This window comes from Megachile rotundata, chromosome 5 (genome assembly GCF_050947335.1).
Source record: "Megachile rotundata isolate GNS110a chromosome 5, iyMegRotu1, whole genome shotgun sequence".
Taxonomy (NCBI): domain Eukaryota; kingdom Metazoa; phylum Arthropoda; class Insecta; order Hymenoptera; family Megachilidae; genus Megachile; species Megachile rotundata.
This window is the reverse complement of record NC_134987.1, coordinates 16167934-16183908: the sequence shown is the minus strand read 5'-3', so window position 1 is coordinate 16183908 and position 15975 is coordinate 16167934. Positions and strand designations below refer to the sequence as shown.

At 40.4% G+C, this 15975-nt stretch overlaps 1 protein-coding gene across 8 annotated transcripts in view; it reads left to right on the top strand.

The window, feature by feature from the left end:
• kug (FAT atypical cadherin kugelei) overlaps positions 1-15975 on the top strand; it is a 420874-nt gene that overhangs the window by 377083 nt on the left and 27816 nt on the right. The window lies entirely within an intron of this gene.

Sequence of the window (15975 nt, the reverse complement as noted above, 5' to 3'; positions counted from 1 at the left end):
AAATTGAATGTCTAGCTACATTTTTTAAGAACAACAAAAAAAATAGAAAAATGTTTTCCAATTTTACAGATAGATTTTATCCGAACATGACCCTCCCTCATCCATTAAATTTGTCAGTCGATTGATGATATATTATGTTAATGAACACATATGTTACTCAATGACATATATAATACATCACTTGACAAAACCATAAAAACCTACAAAAATTAATTTCCTACCCCTAATACCTACTCTGTCACAACATGAAAATTGAATGTCTAGCTACATTTTTTAAAACCGACAAAAAAAGTAGAAAAATGTTTTCCAATTTTGCAAAATGTATTTTATCCGAACATGACCCTCCCTCATCCATTAACCTTGATTCAATCTGTTCAAACCAAACACCATTTCCGAAGGTTGGCGAAACTGTAGATAAAGGAAGTGAAGAGAGAATCGGATTCATTTAAGTTTGGATAAAAGAGAGAGAAAGGAAGGGACGAGTTTCGATGGGTCCGCCTTTTGGGTGGCTGATGGTTGCTTCAGTGGCCTTATTCTCGAGGCACGCTCCGAACACTCGACGGTATTCGAAGTAGGCTTGAAACTTGCTTACCGGGGTGCACAGGGCACCGGAGTGTCTGCCAGATACAGTTTCGAGCATCCACTTCGAAATAGTCGGTTGAAATTTATGATCGACGTGGCTGGCGTACGCGTACCTGCTTCCTAAACTCGACGCGGATTCTTCGTTAATTGAACGAATATCAGACTTCTCTGTCGATATTGCGTGTGTATCCAGGGAATTTCGTTGCCGATATTTGGAGATTATTGGGAAAAATGTTTGCATGAAAACTCTTGTCTGTTTAAATGAAAGGGCAGCTCGAATGAATCGATAGCAGACACGTACTAGAACTCTATCGGTAGTTAATATCCTTTGAAAAGAATAAAATTTAACTACTATTCGATCCTGAAAGAAACATTCAAGGGAAATATTTCCCATGTTCATGTATGCAACTTTTGGTATATCCTTCAATTTATAAAACATTATGCAGAAATAATTTAAGAAATTTTTCTAGAATAGATACGCGTTACATCGAAAAACGGATTCTCTAGAAAATTACTTGCACAGCCGACATCCGAGATATTGCATCACGGGCTGCCTAACTGCAAAAGCTATCCGCTTAGTCTCGACGTGCAGCTTGTCGGCTAAGCAGGCTGTAAGCTTTTTGCCATGGCCTTATTAATAGGTGTGATTTTTCATGCTTTTTTCCTCTGTTCCGGCCCCGTCTCACCGCCACTTTGCCACTTCCTCTCGCTCGGTGCCACGACACGCGCTAAAATATTTCAGGACCGTGCAGCTGAACCTCGTGCACCAAGTACATTAATAAGAATGCTTAACTAGCTTCTTGAGCTATGTTTCATCCGTGCTACTTTTTCCACGCTGAAATTCTGCGCATCACGTACAATTAGCGTCATCGACCGTGTTTGTTGAAAATTTTTTATTTAAATTAATTCTTGTTGTAAAACTGAGGTGTATGTATATGTTTATCATATGTGTAGGCTTGTGATATGTATAGGCTTATCATATATGTAGGCTTGTCATATGTGTAGGCCTGTCGTATGTGTAGGCTTGTCGTATGTGTAGGCTTGTCATATGAGTAGGCTTGTCATATGTGTAAGCTTGTCATATGTGTAGGCTTGTCATATGTGTAGACTTGTCATATGTGTAGGCTTGTCATATGTGTAGGCTTGTCGTATGTGTAGGCTTGTCATATGTGTAGGCTTGTCATATGTGTAGCCTTGTCATATGTGTAGGCTTGTCATATGTGTAGCATTGTCATATGTGTAAGCTTGTCATATGTGTAGCATTGTCATATGTGTAGCCTTGTCATATGTGTAAGCTTGTCATATGTGTAGACTTGTCATATGTGTAAGCTTGTCATATGTGTAGACTTGTCATATGTGTAGGCTTGTCATATATGTAGGCTTGTCATATGTATAGGCTTGTCATATGTGTAGCCTTGTCATATGTGTAGGCTTGTCATATGTGTAAGCTTGTCATATGTGTAGGCTTGTCATAAGAGTAGGCTTGTCATATGTATACGCTTGTCATATGTATACGCTTATTATATGTACACGCTTGTCATATGTATACGCTTGTCATATGTATACGTTTATCGTATGTCTACACTTGTCACATGTATACATTTATCATATGTATACCTCATGTTAAATTAACCATGTTAAGTGTCCAATTACTTGCAGCAAGTGGACATATGCAAAATTAATGGTAATGCTATTCGGACATTATTCATTTGACCACATACATATTCTGATGTAATTGATATTCAGTATAATCCTGTTCAATTTCACATGAATCTTTTACAATGAAAAATCGTATGTTACATTAAAGGAAATTTGTTGCACTCGACGTTAAAGCACTCAAAAAGTTTCAAGATCGAACAAGAATTGTCAGGTAGAATAAAAATTGCAGGATAAAGAAATACATGCGGAGGTAGTATCCTTTGGCGTCCATAAACCTAGTGTCTTGAGTCAACAGTCTGATCGTAATGACGTCTCGCATGCAACTCACGCAGAGCTTGTAAGAAGCTTCATTTGCAGGTGGTCCTTGTTAGAACATCTCCGTGGGTTTTACACGCTCGTATACACGTGTACGTACGATCGCTTTCGACCGCACGTAAAGCCTGCCAATTTCCGGTCAGACGACTGCGCCATCGTGGAAAAATATCGCGCGTATTCAGCATCTTTCCAAGGTGGTTAACCGGAAAGGGGCTTCGTGCCACGTATTACGTTGAAGAGGAGCGGACGAAGAAACGAACAGGGGGATGAAAAAGAAGACGAGAGGGTAAAAAGGGAGAGAATCGATCGACGGAGCGTGGCGACGATAGAAAAGGGCTCATTCAGCAACAGAGAATTCACTTTTTTCCTGCGTTTCGTCTTTCTTCTCCCAACCGTTCCTTTGTTTTTGTTCGTCCCCCTTTTTACGATGCTCGAAGGTAAAGTCGTCGAATCTATACTTTCGACTTCTTACCCAATAACGATGCTTCGGTAACGAAAAGTTTCATTTTTTGAGCACGAGAAATTCGTGCGGAAGGATACTCGAGAACACTCAGACAGTGTTCGAGGTGACACGACGATCCTGAGACTTTTCTTTTATTTGCTGTTGAGTTCCTTTGAACTAAGCTGATGGATGAGAACCGTGTGAGAACACGGTTCTTAATTGAAGAGCTTGCGAGTGGCTGCGAGATTTGAGGAAGAAAATGGACACGTTCTCCCGTGTCTCCGTCAATTTTCTACCTTTCTCGTGATTCTTTGAACTTTTCTTCAATTCGTGTCGGATTAGCACCTTTCTTAAGAAATTGGTGCGATCGAAAGTTGATGGGAAACGAGGTAACAAGCCAATAGTTTGCTCCCGAAGGGGTTGGAGATTAATTTTTGCTACTGTTACTTTGCAACTATTACTATTAAATTAACTGATATTATTAAGTTAATTTACTTATACTATTATGTTGATTGATATTATCAAAATAGTTAATATGATTAATTTAATTAATTGATATTATTACATAGCGAAGCAACCTGTTAACCAATTAAGTAGTAGAACCGTAAAAATGGTCAGACCCGACAGTAGTCAGACATTACAATAAAACCAGCATAACACTGACAGCGTTACATCTGTGCAACGAAACAAAAGATAATGGCATGTAAAATATGTATTGAAGAACACAAAAGCAAAAGAATATTATGATAATAAAAGACAATTAAATAGAAATTAAGTCTGCGACCGTAACATGGTGTCGCGAGTAACGCAACATTTCACTCGTACATAACGCTGTTTATACCGCGTTAAATAAATATTACGTATTATCAATCCTCGTACATTTGCATTCTCGTTAAAAATTTTATCTCAAATAATTTAATTAACTAACATTACGCATGTGGATCGAAATTACTGCTCCGGAATAATATCAGATAATTACACAAAAATATTAACGGACATCAATTTACAAAATGCATAATTAAACCATAACTGAAATAAAAAAGCTGCAAATATTGGTAACGTAATATCAAGACCAGTCCATGAATTCGCGCGTATCTAAAATAAATTACAACGATTCGAAGGCATCGAAACCACTCGTTCGATTGCAAGATTCAAGTACATGAAATTGAAAAAAACATATATCACAGGTAGTTCAAAAGCAACAGGAAAAGAGGTCAGTGGGAAGAGGTAGAGGGAGAAGGATAAAAAGGGCTAATCACGAATAGGTATTCAAAAATCTTGACGGGAGAACCGTCTAGCCGCGAGCGTTCCGCTCGAACAAACATCGCGAAGAGGAGGATGTACGAAGCAACCGCGGTAAAAGTCTGACACAAAGAGAAAGGAATGCGTGAACCCGTCCGTTTCCACGTACCATTGTCTCGTATTTCTAAAGCGGCTCGGTTACTCTCTCTGATTTTCGCGATTTTCATTCGACGATGATTTGCCCTTTCGTTGATACGTCCTTGACTGCCTGGCGGCCACTGTTAACCCTCGTCAAGTATTTAATATACAATGGATAAATAATTGACGGTGAAAAATGGGCAGGAAAGTAGTATTAATGATACGCTAATTGCTGGAGGGTTATGTGAGGAATTTGGGAATTTTAGGGCGGTAGTTTTGGAGGATGGGAAGTTGAGGATTTGGGGTTTGGAGATTTATGGGTTTAGGGATTCAGCGATTTAGGGATTTCGGGATTTGGGGATTTGGGGATTTGGGGATTTGGGGATTTGGGGATTTGGAGATTTAGGGAGTTAAGGAGTTAGGAATTTACGGAGTTAGGGACTCAACGCATAGTAATTCGACGCGTGAATAATTAGACACGTGGTGATTCGACTCGTGGTAATTCGATGCGTGGGTAATTCGATGCGTGGATAATTCGGCGCTTGGGGATTCGACGCGTGGGTAATTTGATGCGTGGAGATTTGACGCGTGTGTAATTCGACGCGTTGTGATTCGACGCGTGGTAATTCGACGCGTGGTGACTCGGCACGTGGTAATTCGATGCGTGGTGATTCCACTCGTGGTAATTCGACGCGTGGGTAATTTGATGCGTGGTGATTCGGCGCGTGGGTAATTTGATGCGTGGTGATTCGACGCGTAGGTAATTCGATACGTGGGTAATTCGACGCGTGGTAATTCGATGCGTGGGTAATCCAACGCGTGGATAATTCGACGCTTGGTGATTCGACGCGTGAGTAATTTGATGCGTGGAGATTCGACACGTGTGTAATTCGACGCGTGTGTAATTCGACGCGTTGTGATTCGACGCGTGGTAATTCGACACGTGGTAACTCAACGCGTGGTGATTCATCGCGTAGCTAATTCAATGTGATTTAGGAATTTAGAACTTTTGGGATTTAGGGAATTAGGGAGTTATTAAACTAAGTCTAACAATCCATTAATCACACTATTACATTTACTAGTTCAGTAATCTGAAAATTCACGAAGTCTTTCCCAAAAGATGTACAGTAACAAAAGTGATTGTCAATTACCTGGTAATTCCGCGGTTCAGTACAACGTGCATCCGAAGTACCCCGAGGGTTAAGATGTTGAAGATAAATGAAACACCCTGTACAAACATTTGAAACAGTAGGTTATTACCCCGTGCAAGTTACCTGCCATACATTAAGATCCTGTAAATCTATCGTGACTAGGTACGAAGTTACTCGGAGACGGCTACGAGAGAGATGTTATCACAGGAAACACCCTAGTAATTGCGGTCGTTAATAATTAGAAGTGGCTCGAAAGGGCAGACGATATCCGCTGACTACGCCTACCTCGTCGCTATATTTCTCTTAATTGTCTGCCTGTTTTTGCCCGCGAGTCGAAAGTTTGTCTTCAATTAACGAACCAACCAGATCGTGTAATTAATAACCGTAGACCCGACGGCGATCGTACCGGGAACGTCAGATTTCTCGAAAAAGAAACCGGTAAACTTTTTCTCCGAGAGAACTTATCGAACGTTAGATATCGTGGCTACGAACGGTTTTTAAACGGGACAATGTTGATGAGATCTTTCGACGAACAAAATTCACCCTCGAGCTCGTCGAGAAATTTCTAGAACTCGCGGATATTTTTGACGTCGAGATATCGGACATTCGATTTCTACCTGAAATCTTCGACTCGAGTCGTCGTAAAACTACTGATAAGTCCGACCACCGAACATACTGAATTTTCCTTATCAGCACGAATTTCGCTGTGTTTTCTTGGTACTCGGAGATTCTGTAAGTTGCACAAATTTTAGAATTAACGAAACGCTTATCGTGATTGTAGTATATATGGATGTATAATAACGGGTAAACGGAAAATAACTACACGAGAGTATAATAATGTTTGGACAGGTAATCGTGGTCACGATAAAGAAGAAATTTATTTCAGACTAAAGTCATGGAAAGTTTCGAAGCGTGTTTGAAAGAAGACGCTTCTCTGTTTCAGACAAGCGTGGAGTTTATACGAAGTCTGACAGGCGCGAATAACCGCCAGACGTCAAACTCAGATCTCGAGCAACGAGAAAACAGAGAAAGTCTGGCCAAGTATAAACTCGCCAAAAAGAAGTATTCTTATTTTACGACGGCGTTTTTCAAACTGACTGCGGTAAAAAGTAGAGGGAATTGCCTCTGTTTTTATGCGATCTTTGATTACTTTGTTTATCATTTTTGTATACATTTTGTACTAATTTTGACTACTCAGAAATTTGTAACTTGAGAAACTTGAGACTTGAAAATTTGAGGTGTTGCAAATTTTTGAACTTGAAAAATAGAACCACCCGTTATATGGCCACATTCTACACTTTTCGCTACATATTTACTGGATGTAATTAAACCTCCTATTAATCCTTGTAACACGTTATAATAAATCGATAAAATTTCGTAATTAAACCTCTAACTTCATATTATCAAAAATAAAATTCCCTTAAAATTTGTCACCGTAATTTTTTTTAAAGTACAGTCAAAAAAAGGGTATTAAAAATTTTTGTCCAGTTATTCGATAATATGTCATGTTTTTATTTCACATTGAATGCACACAAAGGCACAGGATGAATTATATTTTTCCGGTGGAAGTATATGAAACAGCATCCCATAGTGGTTTTTGTAGCTGTATGAAATATCACATATCTGTTTAAAACACGAACCACGAATGAACCCTTTCATATTTTCCGTTTGATCACTGGGTCGAGAATCTTTCGATCTCGTCAATGAGATCGGGGTCCAATAACTGACACCAGAAATTAATTTCGGAAAGATGAGATGATTAATTCGACGCGTGGTGATTCGACGCGTGGTAATTCGACGCGTAGATAACTCGACGCGTGGGTAATTCGATGCGTGGATAATTTGAGACGTGGTGATTCGACGCGTAGTGATTCGATGCGTGGTAATTCGACGCATGGTGACTCGACGCGTGGTGATTCGACGCGTGGTAATTCGACGCGTGGTGATTCGACACGTGGTAATTCGACGCAAGGTGATTCGACGCGTGGTTATTCGACGCGTGGGTAATTCGATGCGTAGATAACTCGACGCGTGGGTAATTCGATGCGTGGATAATTTGAGACGTGGTGATTCGACGCGTGGTGATCCGACGCGTGGTGATTCGACGCGTGGTAATTCGACGCGTGGTGATTCGACACGTGGTAATTCGACGCAAGGTGATTCGACGCGTGGTAATTCGACGCGTGGGTAATTCGATGCGTAGATAACTCGACGCGTGGGTAATTCGATGCGTGGATAATTTGAGACGTGGTGATTCGACGCGTGGTGATTCGACGCGTGGTGATTCGACGCGTGGTAATTCGACGCGTGGTGACTCGACGCGTGGTAATTCGACGCGTAGTGACTCGACGCGTGGGTAACTCGATGCGTGGATAATTTGAGACGTGGTGATTCGACGCGTGGTGATTCGACGCGTGGTGATTCGACGCGTGGTGATTCGACGCGTGGTAATTCGACGCGTGGTGACTCGACGCGTGGTGATTCGACGCGTGGTAATTCGACGCGTAGTGACTCGACGCGTGGTGATTTAACGCGTAGTAATTCGACGCGTAGTAATTCGATGCGTGGTAATTCGACGCATGGTAATTCGACGCATGGTGATTCGACGCGTGCTAATTCGACGCGTGGTAATTCGACGCGTGGTAATTCGACGCGTGGTAATTCGACGCGTGGTAATTCGACGCGTGGTAATTCGACGCGTGGTATTCGACGCATGATGTCTTCTTACTTGTGGAATTGGTCTTTTTGTAAAATTACTTATAAGCGTGCAGTATAAATGGAGGATGGTTGCACATTTTGATCGCAGCATCGACAAGCTTTGGCGAACAGGGATCGAAATAGGGTTAAGGGATTGGAAGGATACGTCTCGTTTAGCTCGTAGCTATGCATTGGAAAACGCTTAAGGTACACCCCACAAGATGGTTAAGTGGCTAGATAAATGTTATCCTTTCGGGCAACGTGTCTTTAGTTTCGAAATAAAGCCTCTTCGACGTGGGACGTTTGAAAATGGACTCCATCAACATGATACTTTATGGGGGTAATGGAGATTCTGTGTAGTTTTCTTTCTTAATCAGTAGTTATCAGCTACCCTTCAAGATTTTATAAATATGGTCCCAACAATTGCAGTATACGTGGCAAGATAAAAAGTAAGCATGTAGAAAAAGATCAGTATAACACTGTTAAAGAATAAATAAAAACAAGACCCATAAAAATGGAAGAAATATTAGGTTAAACCACGAACCAGAAATATTAGGTTAAAGCACCAACCAGAAATATTAGGTTAAAGCACGAACGACAAATATTAGGTCAAGTCAAGAACCAGGAATATTAGGTTAAAGCAACAACCAGAAAAATTAGGTTAAAGTAAGTACCAGAAATATTAGATCAAAGCAAGAACCAGAAATATTGAATGAAATCAATAATAAAAGTATTAGGTTAAAGCAAGACCCAGAAATATTAAATGAAATCAAGAACCAGAAGTATTAGATTACCTAGCTTAAACTGATCCTCTAAATCCTGTTTTATATTTTCATAAATCCCAGGTTTTGAAAATATTTTTAAAGGATCTGCATTTAATGGTACGAGGGAATTTATTTACTTTGCAATTTTCAACGAATGTGAGCCTGCCAGCAAAACGTAACTCGATACAACATCAAATACCGAGCATGTAAATTAAAACTGGATACCGTTTGCAAGCACTACGGCGGTAATTTTCATGAAGATCTCACAGAAGTATCGAGTTCGTCAAAAAAATAGCTAAATAAACTGTGGACGACATAAAACATTTGAATAAAACAGAAAAGGTTTTCAGGCTCGTAAAACTTTGAAAGATCATTGGTATCGTTGTTGGTCAACCTCGCTTTGATGTTGGTGCATTTCCGTGTTTTATTAGCTTTGACATAAGCAAATAATTATGGCAGTATCTCTGCAGCAAAAAGCGTACATAATTTCAGAATATGTGACACAACTTGCAGCAATCTAACACGTGGTAATATACTATTGTAGTAATAAGCTTAATTACTATAGCACTCTTAATTGATATAAGACTTAAGACTAAATTGTTTTAGTGCCACATTTATGTAAATTGTAGTATAAGACATAACAGTAATATGACAAAAGGCCTCATTAACCCCGGTAAAGACATTTCTCATTACGAAAGTGTAGCTTAATCTTCAGAATTCTGCAGAGAAATTTTACTAAGCAATTATTAAGAAACGAGATTTGGTTACAAAGTATTCAGAAGATTACAATTGTGACGATATAATCGATGTAGTACAATAAGTATATACGCGTAAAAGAAGTGGCGTACCGTGATATTCAAACAGGTAGCCATCGTTAATGAGAAAGAAGTCCGAAAAGATTAAATTCACCGGTTAAAGTTGTTCGTCGTATAATCGACTCGGGCACAATCGTGCGGATGGAAGAAAGTGATATACAAAAAAAAAACAGAGTGTATCGCTAACCACAAACGGCGAATATTCGATGAAAGAGGTGAATGTAGCAGTTGTGGTTGAAAGAGTAGGAAAAAAAATACCGGAACAGTCTACTTTGAGAAGAGTATCCGGGAGCGAAGCTAATGGTAGCGTTAATTGAGTTGAGGAAACCTTTTAAATGAACTGCTTTTCGCCACGATATTGCGTCGCTTTTGTGCCCGTTGATGACTTACAAAGCAGCCAGGAAGTCGTTGCAAAGATGCTGGTTCCACGTTCAAGCTTCTACGAAAGAGACGCTTAAAAATATGCCGCTCTTTAAATCTAAATAAAATTCGTTGCCTGTATAGAAACGGAATGAATGAACCGACCAACTCTTATTTCGTTTCGAACGTTTTACACTTTGAGTGACCACTGTTTAACAATGTTTTGGCTGGACCGCAACTTTATACTTTTAGTACTTCAACTTTTGGAATTAAGAGATTTATTTGTGGAAGTCCACATCCAATTTCCAGCGCGTCGAATCACCACGCGTCGAATTACCACGCATGGAGTTATCCACGCGGCGAATTACCACGCGCCGAATTCTCGCGCGTCGAATTACCACGCTTCGAGTCATCTACGCGTCGAATTACCCACGCATCGTATTACCACGCATCGAATTACTATACGCGTCGAATTACCACGCGTCGAATTACCCACGCATCGAATTACCACGCGCCGAATCACCACGCGTCGAATCACCACGCGTCGAATCACCACGCATCGAATTACCCACGCGTCGAATTACCCACGCGTCGAATCACCACGCATCGAATTACCCACGCGCGGGATCACCACGCGTCGAATCACCACGCATCGAATTACCCACGCGTCGAATTACCACGCGTCGAATTACCCACGCATCGAATTACCACGCGCGGGATCACCACGCGTCGAATTATCCACATGTCGAATCACCACGTATCGAATTACTCACGCGTCGAATTACCCACGCATCGAATTACCACGCGTCGGATCACCACGCGTCGAATCACCACGCATCGAATTACCCACGCGTCGAATTACCACGCGTCGAATCACCACGCATCGAATTACCCACGCGTCGAATTACCACGAGTCGAATCACCATGTGTCGAATTATCCACGCGTCGAATTCTCACGCGTTGAATTACTACGCGTCGAATTATCTACGCGTCCCACGTTGTACCTCCCATATCCATCCGAAAAACATATAAATCTACTTTCCGTTATATCGCAATCCCAAGGAAACGTATTGACCTCCGCCACTTCCTGAAACAGTATATCCTCCATCAACAATTTACCGTATTATTGAAACACCAGCATCATCAATAAGCCCCTAAGTTGATTAGAACTTCAAATAGGCGTGTCGATCGTTATCAGAACAAGAAAAATGAAGATTTCCGGCTGCCAGGTCGTACGGAAAGTAGCAACCACACTAGTTGTGGTATCGAGAGGCGCCGGTGCTCGTGCTTCATAAAAAGGCTCGTAAACGTACGTGTACCGTTTCAACAGCGAAGACAATTTCAAAAAGCAGAAGTAAAATGGCGCCTATCAGGCGCCTTCGACGATTTACGCGATTCGCGAAGCGGGTTCCGCTTGAAGTACCCTCGAACAAGTTGCACGAGTTCTGAGACTTGTCTTCAAAGGAAATCTTATCTCTTGGTATGCTTCGTACTGTCGGGAAATATTAAGGGAGCCAAGATTGGACTCACGCGATGAGCAAAGTGCATAGTGAAATTAAGGAATAATTAGCGATAAGCTTGTTTGGTTTTGTGCGATTTATTCTGTTCATGGAACAGGTCAAATGTACATCTACTGATAAAAGGGTATCTCTAAGAACTAACATGAACTTAAATTACTACAAGAGTTAATTTTTAGATTTAAATCATTGGTTTTATAAATGTTGAAGATACTGTTACGTACAAAAACGTAGTGAAAGATAAAGTGATTTCTCAAATAACATTTACTTTGATCTCGCTCTTAACAAAAGGTCGTGTAAAGGGAGAACTGTTGAACCTTTAAATAAAGGGTCTTTGTAAACATAAATTGGCCACGGGCCTTCCACTCGGGAAGTGCACTGTATTCGGTACAAAGGTCACGGGAAATCCCCCAAATAATGATTGCGGAATTAAATCGCTTTCCTCGAGGGAGACGTAACAATTTTCGTTAATTTAACTGGGAAGGATAGGGTCGTTCGAAGAAACGGGTAAATAGCCAGGTATCAAGTACGACACTCGGCTTCTTTAAAGTACAGAAATGATTGGCCTTTGATTAATCCTTCGAAATGCCTGGCAATTCGAGAGGACTGTCAGGACTTCTCAAATATTGATGTCGCTAAAAGAAAATTTGATATTTCAAACACTATATGAGATTCAATAAAGAAATTGATAAATGTTCAAACATTAAATGAAATTTAATAAAAAATACTGATAAATGATCAAACATTAAATGAAACTTAATAAAAAAATTTATCAATGTTCAAACATTAAATGAAATTTAATAAAAAATATTGATAAATGTTCAAACATTAAATGAAATTCAAAAAAAAATTTACCAATGTTCAAACATTAAATGAAATTCAAAAAGAAAAATTTGTCAATGTTCAAACATTAAATGAGGTTCAATAAGAAAATTGATCAATGTCCAAACATTAAATGAGATTCAATAAAAAAATTGATCAATGTTCAAACATTAAATGAAGTTGAATGAAAAAATTGATAAATGTAAAAATTTGAAAATTTCTAAGTTGTGAATGCAGAAGATGCACACATAAGAAATATCATTTTTCACGTCGTCAAAAACTGCCGATCGAGTATAACACGTAGATTCGAGCACATAACGGAAAGTTTCCTCTGGGCTTTGTGCATTCCCGCCAGTGGATGTGATTAAATATCGATCGACGTGGGTGAAATAAGGCTGTCCGTGTAAATAATTTGGTTGAAAGTACCGTGAGCATAATTGAAACGCGTCAAGTCAACGATAGTATCGGAAAGGTTACAAAAGAGAGGTCCGAAATCAACCAATATGTGCTGGGTATAATTGTTAATCCGATATCGGTTAATCGATAAAGGGGCGAGGGTAACCAGCTGCGGGCAATATAGCAGAGAGTACAGGAACCTCGATGAATCGTCGATATATTGCTTTCCGCCATTTTTCGAAGAACGTGTCAACATGCAAAGCCATGACGAGAATGATCACGTTCGAGTTGAACGAAACAACTATCGTGTACGAAGTAATTGAACTACCCTCGATTGCCATTGGGCTGTCTATGACAGCTCTCGATTGGCCATTTTAGTAAATTCAATAAAACTTTTGTGTCCCAATGCTCGTATGGAATCTGTGTTAGCAAAGTGCATTCCCCATTTTTGCGCGCTTTTCCTCTCTCTCTCTTTTCGTTCCAACATTCACCTCGTTTCTAGCTCAAACTTTCAATAGCACCACGATAAAATAATCCCGCGTCCCTGAAAATCATTTCGAGCTCGGAAGTACTAGAGTTTTCCAAGATTTTTCGGAAATGTTCCAAACTTCGATTTTAGCGACGTACCGTCCTGGGACGGGTTATTTTTCAACAGAGAAGAGTGATAAAATGGAAGTGGAGTTTTTGGAGATATTAGGGAAAAAGACTCTCCTGATATCGATGGGCTATTACACGAATATTGTGTTCTACGTAGATTTATAATTGCATTTTATAAGTTTGTTTGCTTTGAGTCTGAAAGAGTTAATTCCAATGTTCTTGGATTCCTATATTCCTACATCACATATGATTATGTCACATATCTTTACATCCCTTGTCCCTACATCTCGTATAGCTACGTTCCATATTCCTATGTCCGATGTCACAATGTCCAATATCCCTACGTGCCATATACCTATGTCCCACATGCTTACATCCCATATCCATACATCCCATGTACCATGTATGTTTCATATCCTTGCGTCCATATGCCTATGTCCCGTATCACTATGTCCCATATCCTTACGTCCCTTACTCCTACGTCCCATATTCCTACGTCCCACGTCCTCACATCCCATATCCCTACATGCTATACTACACATACGTCCCATATGTCTATGCTCCGTATCACTATGTCCCATATCCTTACGTCCCTTACTCCTACGTCCCATATTCTTACGTCCCACATCCTTACATCCCATATCCCTACATGCTATACCACACATACGTCCCATATACCTATGTCCCGTATCACTATGTCCCATATCCCTAGATGCTATACTACACATATGTCCCATATACCTATGTCCCGTATCACTATGTCCCATATCCTTACGTCCCTTACTCCTCCGTCCCATATTCCTACGTCCCACGTCCTTACATCCCAAATCCCTACATGCTATACTACACATACGTCCCATATACCTATGTCCCGTATCACTATGTCCCATATCCTTACGTCCCTTACTCCTACATCCCATATTCCTACGTCCCATATCCTTACATCCCAAATCCCTACATCCTATGCTATACCTACGTCCCATATGACTATGTTCCTCATCCCTACGTCCCCCTACATCCCATACCCCTACACCCCACACCCTACACTCCATATCTCTACATTCCACATCCCTACCTTTCATATCTCCACATCTCATATCACTCCATCCACGCATTCTCACACCCCATATCGCTACATCGCCACATCCACATATCCTCACGTCCCCACAGTATCTCCACAACTCCGAATCTCCATATCGCATCGCAAAATGTGACCACGCAAAACAGCAAGCCCGTATAACAAGTTCTGTATAAACACAGGCATTTTCCCCATAAAGCAAGCGATCAATATAGACGTTATGGACTCGTTATACCAAAACGGTGAAAGAGAATATTTATTTTTCAGTTTTAATTAACGAAGGTAACACGAGAGCCAATATTTTGTTGCAGTTATCAGAGTTGTAACTTGATTAGTAACCCTGTGTAATACGTTTCGCGTAATTGACCAACAAATGAACAAACACGTTCGAGAGGTCCCTGGAACTTTTGAACGTATCAGGTGGTATTCATGCACAAAGTAATTTTCAGCCTTTCCTGGTCGGATAATCCATCGCTAGTAGGAACACGAAATCCGTTGTAGAAGGAAAATGGTTACATAATCCAACTTGTGTTATCGAGCTTAAGCCATCGATTTGTCCTTACAACTATTACCCTTCGTCCTCAGTTACTCTAATTTCATCCCTTTCTATGGTGTCTTTTACCTCATTCTTTGTTATATAATTCCTTATTATACACTTGACTCTTTTGTACAAAATATCTGTTCAATGCCGAATGATACTTTTGATAAATTTACACACTATCTTTTAAAGAAAATATTACACAAACAAAGAATAAGTTTTACTACAAAGGTTAAGTTCAGATCTCGAACTTATTTAGATTTCCTCCATTTAGATCTCCAAAGAAAGTAAACGAATCGCACGAAATGGCCGGACATCGAAGCGTTAGATACGTTTTCATTCCAATTTCTTCGGAAACAAAGCGTGGAGCGCCATGTTGTATTCATACTTTCGTTCGCAATATCTCGGAACGTTCTCCTCCGTCCTGAGTTTCTCCGAGCAGTCTGACGCGATCGCCTTTTTACTTTTATCCCACTTACCACGGTTGTTACCCTCTTATCCCGCACACTTTCCACCGGTTTCCTGTTGGTACCGCGGAATCCCGGCTTTTCATGCGCGAATATCGTCAACACGATCTGCGAAATCGGCGACGCTGACCGTACTCCAGCTTCTGATCGTAAAGGTAAAAGACCAACGAAATCTCGCCGAGGATGTCACAAGGGGAAAACTTATTTCCACCTACACGGTAACATTTCCGCCATGATAACGCCACCCTGCTTTCTGTCTATTCGATCTTGTTCCCTTAACCGATTCGCCAACGCTCTCGATGCTTATCTTCCCAACGAGATCCAGGATTTTCGTCAGCTTCCTTTCATATTACTGCACTTCTTTCTTCGATGCGAACACATTTGGAAATTCTAGT